Here is an 8876-nt window from a genome sequence, read left to right as displayed (position 1 = left end):
GGCCCGCACCTCCAATGTTTCATACGGTCTGCTCAGCTGTAGGCCCTCACTATAATGTTTCATACTGTCTGCTCAGCTGTAGGCCCTCACTACAATGTTTTATGGGGGTTCGCTCATCTGTAGGCCCTCACCTTTAATGTTTCATATGGTCTGCTCAGCTGTAGGCCCTCACCTCCACTGTTTCATACGTCTGCTCAGCTGTAGCTGTAGGCCCTCACTACAATGTTTTATGGGGTTTGCTTACCTTCAGGCCCTCACCTCCAATGTTTCATATGGTCTGCTGAGCTGTAGGCCCTCACCTCCAATGTTTCCTATGGTCTGCTCAGCTGTAGGCCCTCCCTACAATGTTTTTTGTGGTTTGCTCACCATAAGGCCCTCACCTCCAATGTTTTGTACGGTTTGCTCACCTGTAGGCCCTCACTCCAATGTTTCATACGGTCTGCTCAGCTGTAGTCCCTCACCTCCAATGTTTCATACGGTATGCTCAGCTGTAGGCCCTCACCTCCAATGTTTCATATGGTCTGCTCAGCTGTAGGCCCTCACTGCAATGTTTTGAGGTTTGATTACCTTCAGGCCCTCAATCCTAATGTTTAAGATGGTCAGCTGAGCAGCAGGCCCTCACCTGTAATGTTTTAGAGGGTAACCAGCAGGCCCTTGCTCCTAATGTTTTTAAGGGTCAGCAGCAGGCTATTATTAATATTTTTTAAAGGGTGTGTACGATGCCCTCCTTTATGTGTAATAAAAGGTGCATTGGAGTGCCTGTTCCTTTTCATTTTTGGCAGGCCTTTTACTTAGTGCATAGGCTGTATGAGTGTAGGAGTCCTACTACCTGAACAATTGTAGCACCATGCGAATGAGGCCCTCCTTTATGTGATATAGAGGCTGTATCTCTTTTTCCTTGTAATTTTTGGCAGCACTTACACTTTATATACAATTGAATCTACGGAAAAGAATGTTTCCTAACAATTTTTCTTCTGAAAAGGATTTTTTTTTTTTTGTCAGGGCGGGGTTTTGGGCTTTTTTTGTCAGTTTGTAGAAGTGGAGTACAACTCGGACAACATGGTTCCCAGCAGCGACATCGATGTCCAAGATGCATCCAGACATGGTCCCCCTACTGTTCCTGATCGATTTCAGAGGTGTTTCCATCACTTTCAGACCTTTTCTTATGAACCAGGCACCCTCCCCTCATCCGAGCAGGGGGTGCCTGGTCGCCTCCCATTGACTTCCATTATACTCGGGTGCTTGGCCGAGCGCATGAATATCGCGATGTGTTCGGACCAAACACACGAACACTTTGGTGCTCGCTCATCACTAATATTTATACATAGTAATTAGATCTCCCCTCTTTTTTCTAAAGTGAATAATCCTAATTTTGATAATCTTTCAGGGTACTGTAGTTGCCCCATTCAATTTATTACTTTAGTTACCATCCTCTGGACCCTCTCCAGCTCTGCTATGTCTATGCCTTGTTCACAGGAGCCCAGAACTGTACACAGTACTCCATGTGTGGTCTGACTAGCGATTTGTAAAGTGGTAGGACTATGTTCTTATCACGGACATCTATGCCCCTTTTGATGCAACCCATTATCTTATTGGTTTTAATACCAAGTCCAGTATTGCCGTCCCTCTATTCGAGTCCTGAACCAGTTGGGAGAGGTAATTGTCTTTGGTTATTGCCAAGAACCTGTTTCCTTTATGGGATGTACAGCTTTCAGTTTCCCAGTCTATATTTGGGTAGTTGAAGTCCCCCATAATAACCACCTTATTATGATTTGCTGCCTTGTCTATCTCGTTTAGTAGTAGATTTTCTGTGGACTCTGGCCGTAACTTACTGACATCACGTGCCTGTGCCGCCTACTTCATTCATAAAGTAGGCGGCGCAGGCACGTGACATCAGTGAGTTACGGCCGGCCTCCCGCCCTGCTCTGCCTGCTACAGAACATTTAGTAAGTAGCACAGATGGGGCTGGGGATCGAAACTTCAATTAAAGTTATTATAAAAGGTTTAGGCAATAAAGCAGTGAGTGAGCGGCGGGGCCGGAGTACAGTGACCGCACCGGCACCTCCTCCCTCCCCCGTCCCACAGGTTTAGCTCCGGTATATTAGAGCATTTGTGGATGCGACTATTATGGGGTGGGGGATATGTGGATGGCACTGTTATGGGGTGGGGGATCTGTGGGTGACACATATATAGCAGTGCCATCCACAGATCCCCCCCCCATAACAGTGCCATCCACAGATCCCCCCCATAACAGTGCCATCCACAGATCCCCCCCATAACAGTGCCATCCACAGATCCCCCCCATAACAGTGCCATCCACAGATCCCCCCCATAACAGTGCCATCCACAGATCCTTCCCATAACAGTGCCATCAACAGATCCCCCCCATAACAGTGCCATCCACAGATCCCTCATTGTAGTGTCATGCACAGACCACCATTAGTTCAAAACCCAACAAAAGCACACCTTTTGGTTAAAAATATATTTTTTCTTATTTTCCTCCTCAAAAACCTAGGTGCATCTTATAAGGTGAAAAATACGGTATATGATGTCTGATTTTCATTTTTTATATAAGTCATAGGATAATCCCTTTAAGGCCTCATGCACACGACCGTATTTTTTCACGGTCCGCAAAACGGGGTTCCATTGGTCCGTGATCCGTGACCGTTTTTTCGTCCGTGGGTCTTCCTTGATTTTTGGAGGATCCACGGACATGAAAAAAAAGTCGTTTTGGTGTCCGCCTGGCCGTGCGGAGCCAAACGGATCTGTCCTGAATTACAATGCAAGTCAATGGGGACGGATCCGTTTGACGTTGACACAATATGGTGCAATTTCAAACGGATCCATCCCCCATTGACTTTCAATGTAAAGTCAGGAGTTAATATACCATAGGATCGGAGTTTTCTCCAATCCGATGGTATATTTTAACTTGAAGCGTCCCCATCACCATGGGAACGCCTCTATGTTAGAATATACCATCGGATTTGAGTTACATCGTGAAACTCAGATCCGACAGTATATTCTAACACAGAGGCGTTCCCATAGTGATGGGGACGCTTCTAGTTAGAATATACTACAAACTGTGTACATGACTGCCCCCTGCTGCCTGGCAGCACCCGATCTTTTACAGGGGGCTGTGATCAGCACAATTAACCCTTCAGGTGCCGCACCTGAAGGGGTTAATTGTGCGTATCATAGCCCCCTGAAAGAGATCAGGGGCTGCCAGGCAGCAGGGGGCAGACCCCCCTCCCTCCCCAGTTTGAATATCATTGGTGGCCAGTGTGCAGCCTCCGTCGGCCCCCCTCCCCCCCCTCTATTGTAATTTCATTGGTGGCCAGTGTGCGGCCTCCGTCGGCCCCCCTCCCCCCCTCTATTGTAATTTCATTGGTGGCCAGTGTGCGGCCCCCCCCGGCGCCCCCTCTATTGTATTAATATCATTGGTGGCCAGTGTGCGGCCTCCCCTCTCCCCCCCCCCCCCCCCCCGATCATTGGTGGCAGCGGAGATTCCGATCGGAGTCCCAGTTTAATCGCTCTGGGGCTCCGATCGGTAACCATGGCAACCAGGACGCTACTGCAGGCCTGGTTGCCATGGTTACTTAGCAATATTACAATATTAGAAGCATCATACTTACCTGCTGGCTGCTGCGCTGTCTGTGTCCGGCCGGAAGCTCCTCCTACTGGTAAGTGACAGTTCATTAAGCAATGCGCCGCACAGACCTGTCACTTACCAGTAGGAGGAGCTCCCGGCCAGGCAGAGACAGCGCAGCAGCCAGCAGGTAAGTATGATGCTTCTAATATTGTAATATTGCTAAGTAACCATGGCAACCAGGCCTGCAGTAGCGCCCTGGTTGCCATGGTTACCGATCGGAGCCCCAGAGCGATTAAACTGGGACTCCGATCGGAATCTCTGCTGCCACCAATGATCGGGGGGGGGGAGAGAGGGGAGGCCGCACACTGGCCACCAATGATATTAATACAATAGAGGGGGGGCGCACACTGGCCACCAATGAAATTACAATAGAGGGGGGGAGGGGGGCCGACGGAGGCCGCACACTGGCCACCAATGAAATTACAATAGAGGGGGGGAGGGGGGCCGACAGAGGCCGCACACTGGCCACCAATGAAATTACAATAGAGGGGGGGAGGGGGGCCGACGGAGGCCGCACACTGGCCACCAATGATATTACAATAGAGGGGGGGGCCGGGGGGGGCCGCACACTGGCCACCAATGATATTCAAACTGGGGATGGAGGGGGGTTTGCCCCCTGCTGCCTGGCAGCCCCTGATCTCTTATAGGTGTGAAGTGCCGGTCTTCTGTTCCATATTATAGGGGGCTATGATATGCACAATTAACCCGATCAGGCGCAGCACCTGAGGGGTTAATTGTGCGGATGACAGCCCCCTGTAAGAGATCGGGTGCTGCCAGGCAGCAGCGGGCAGTCATGTACACAGTTCGTAGTATATTCTAACTAGATGCGTCCCCATCACTATGGGAACGCCTCTGTGTTAGAATATACTGTCGGTTCTGAGTTTTCACGAAGTGAAAACTAATCTCTGAAAAAGCTTTTATGCAGACGGATCTTCGGATCCGTCTGTATGAAAGTAGCCTACGGCCACGGATCACGGACGCAGATGCCAATCTTGTGTGCATCCGTGTTCTTTCACGGACCCATTGACTTGAATGGGTCCGTGAACCGTTGTCCGTCAAAAAAATAGGACAGGTCATATTTTTTGACGGACAGGAAACACGGATCACGGATGTGGCTGCAAAACTGTGCATTTTCCGATTTTTCCACGGACCCATTGAAAGTCAATGGGTCCGTGAAAAAAAACGGAAAACGGCACAACGGCCACGGATGCACACAACGGTCGTGTGCATGAGGCCTAAAGGGAGCACGTAATCAGAAAATGGCTTACTGTTTAAAGCAGAGATCAGAAATCTTCGGCACTCCAGCTGTTCTGAAACTATAACTATAGGACGTTTTTTTCTCCCAGGCTGTGAGATGTGCGCTGCGATTGGCCAGCGCTACAGCCTAGGAGAAGGAGACGCCCACAGGACAAGGGCAGACACCGCCTACTATAACTTAGTGAGAGAACATACCAGAGCCTATAACGGGAGAACGGAGCGGCGCCCAGGGGTAATAGTAAGTGCAGTGAGATCCCTGAGCGCCGCTCTCCATGGCAGCATACTTAGTTCACAATGTTTTTCAAGGTGAAAGGTCCTCTTTAAACACCCTTAATGACCAGACCACTTTTTACAATTCTGCACTACACTACTTTGACCGTTTATTGCTCGGTCATACAACACCACCCAAATGAATTTTACCTCCTTTTCTTCTCACTAATAGAGCTTTCATTTAGTGGTATTTCATTGCTGCTGACATTTTTAACTTTTTTTGTTATTAATCGAAATTGACTGAATTTTTTGCAAAAAAATGAAATTTTTCACTTTCAGTTGTAATTTTTTTTTTTTTTAAAACGACATTTCTATATAAATTTTTCTCTAAATTTATTGTTCTACATGTCTTTGATAAAAAAAAATGCAATAAGTGTATATTTATTGGTTTGAGCAAAAGTTATAGCGTTTACAAACTATGGTACAAAAATGTGAATTTCCGCATTTTGAAGCAGCTCTGACTTTCTGAGCACCTGTCATGATTCCTGAGGTTCTACAATGCCCAGACAGTAGAAACCCCCCACAAATGACCCCATTTCGGAAAGTAGACACCCTAAGGTATTCGATGATGGGCATAGGGAGTTCATAGAAGTTTTTATTTTTTGTCACAATTTAGCGGAAAATGATGGGGGTTTTTTCTTACAAAGTCTCCTATTCCACTAACTTGTGACAAAAAATAAAAACTTCCATGAACTCACTATGCCACTCACAGAGCATTTTTTACGCATTTGGATTCCAAACTACTTCTCACGCTTTAGGTCCCCTAAAATGCCAGGGCAGTATAACTACCCCACAAGTGACCCCATTTTGGAAAGAAGACACCCCAAGGTATTCCGTGAGGGGCATGGCGAGTTTCTAGAATATTTTTTTTTTTTGCACAAGTTAGCGGAAATTTTTTTTTTTACTCCTACAAAGTCTCATATTCCACTAACTTGTGACAAAAAATTACATTTTACATGAACTTGCCATGCCCCTCACGAAATACCTTGGGGTGTCTTCTTTCCAAAATGGGGTCACATGTGGGGTATTTATACTGCCCTGGCATTTTAGGGGCCCTAAAGCGTGAAAAGAAGTCTGGAATATAAATGTCTAAAATTTTACGCATTTGGATTCCGTGAGGGGTATGGTGAGTTCATGTGAGATTTTATTTTTTGTCACAAGTTAGTGGAATATGAGACTTTGTAAGAAAAAAAAAAAAAAACTATTTCCGCTAATTTAAAAATCTTCTATTAACTCGCCATGCCCCTCAAAAGTGATCTTTTTATAGCGCCGCAGAGATTTTACGGTGTTCTTGCAGTGATCAGAAAAAAATAATTTCTGTCACTTCGGTGGGGCGGACTGAACGCAAGTGTGCGCACAAGATCAGGCCTGATCGGGCGAACACTGCGTTTTTTGTAGAGCCTATAGAACATGTCCTATTATTGTCCGCAATTGCGGACAAGAAAAGGCTTTTTCTATATAGTTCTGGCAATGTGCGGATCCGCAAAATGATCCGATCCATCTATCAGTGGATCCGTAAAAATCATACGGACGTCTGAATGGAGAATTACAGGGGGGTGATCAATGACAGGAGGGTGATCAGGGAGTCTAATATGGGGTGATCAGGGGTTAATAAGTGACAGGGGGGGGGGTAGTGTAGTGGTGTTTGGTGCTACTTATTACAGTGCTGCCTGTGTCCTCTGGTGGTCAATCCAAGCAAAAGGGACCACCAGAGGACCAGGTAGCAGGTATATTAGACGCTGTTAACAAAACAGCGTCTAATAGACCTTTCAGGGGTTAAAAAAATCGGATCTACAGCCTGCCAGCGAATGATCGCCACTGGCAGGCTGTAGATGAGCTCGTTTACCTGCAGTTCCTGTGAACGCACGCTCCTGTGTGCGCGCGTTCACAGGAAATCTCGCGTCTCGTGAGATGACGCTCCGGCGCGTCTAGGAGGAATGAATCGACTGCCTCCGGAAAGCAATCCTGCGTTAAGCGGTCAGGAGGCGGTTAAAGGGATTGACCAGGATTACAAAAACATTGCTGCCTTCTTTCAGAAACAGTGCCCCATTTATCCACAGGTTGTGTCCATTATTGCAGCTCAGTTCCACTGAAGTGAATTTGACTGAGATGAAATACCACACACAAACCACTGACACTGTTCTGAACAGATCACTTTTCAGCAGTCATCTCATTATCATTACAGACAGGGTTACAATGACAGATAACACCTCTATATAGATAACTCAGGACCTGTCATTAACAGTAGGGGACAGTCAGAGCTTATGTACTCCCCCTACCTGCAGAGTGACCTCTGCAAAGGTCAAGGAGCATGCCCACAATACTCTCCTATAGAAGCCATCAAGCATCTCATGTCTATCGGACTAATGAGCTATGAGGCTGCTGTAAAGCATATCTGTAAATGCTGCTAACAGCAACTCAGGCAAAATGGCCGCTCCCATAAACATGTTCAGAAAAAAAAGAAAATAAGAGAATAAAACAATTTAACCACTTCCCGCCACGCTAACGCCGAAAGGCGTCATTTCTGCGGCGCTCCCAGGTCACACTAACGCCAATAGGCGTCATCTCGCGTGAGCCGAGATTTCCTGTGAACGCGCGCACACAGGCGCGCGCGCTCACAGGAACGGAAGGTAAGAGAGTTGATCTCCAGCCTGCCAGCGGCGATCGTTCGCTGGCAGGCTGGAGATGTGTTTTTTTTAACCCCTAACAGGTATATTAGACGCTGTTTTGATAACAGCGTCTAATATACCTGCTACCTGGTCCTCTGGTGGTCCCCTTTGTTTGGATCGACCACCAGAGGACACAGGTAGCTCAGTAAAGTAGCACCAAGCACCACTACACTACACTACACCCCCCCCCCCGTCACTTATTAACCCCTTATTAGCCCCTGATCACCCCATATAGACTCCCTGATTACCCCCCTGTCATTGATTACCCCCCTGTCATTGATTACCCCCCTGTAAAGCTCCATTCAGACGTCCGCATGATTTTTACGGATCCACTGATAGATGGATCGGATCCGCAAAACGCATCCGGACGTCTGAATGAAGCCTTACAGGGGCGTGATCAATGACTGTGGTGATCACCCCATATAGACTCCCTGATCACCCCCCTGTCATTGATTACACCCCTGTCATTGATCACCCCCCTGTAAAGCTCCATTCAGACGTCCGCATGATTTTTACGGATGCACTGATAGATGGATCCGATCCGCAAAACGCATCCGGACGTCTGAATGAAGCCTTACAGGGGCATGATCAATGACTGTGGTGATCACCCCATATAGACTCCCTGATCACCCCCCTGTAAAGCTCCATTCAGATGTCCGCATGATTTTTACGGATGCACTGATAGATGGATCCGATCCGCAAAACGCATCCGGACGTCTGAATGAAGCCTTACAGGGGCATGATCAATGACTGTGGTGATCACCCCATATAGACTCCCTGATCACCCCCCTGTAAAGCTCCATTCAGATGTCCGCATGATTTTTACGGATGCACTGATAGATGGATCGGATCCGCAAAACGCATCCGGACGTCTGAATGAAGCCTTACAGGGGCATGATCAATGACTGTGGTGATTACCCCCCTGTAAAGCTCCATTCAGATGTCCGCATGATTTTTACGGATGCACTGATAGATGGATCGGATCCGCAAAACGCATCCGGACGTCTGAATGAAGCCTTACAGGGGCGTGA

This window comes from Bufo bufo, chromosome 1 (genome assembly GCF_905171765.1).
Source record: "Bufo bufo chromosome 1, aBufBuf1.1, whole genome shotgun sequence".
In the NCBI taxonomy this organism is placed as follows: domain Eukaryota; kingdom Metazoa; phylum Chordata; class Amphibia; order Anura; family Bufonidae; genus Bufo; species Bufo bufo.
This window is presented reverse-complemented; position numbering follows the sequence as displayed.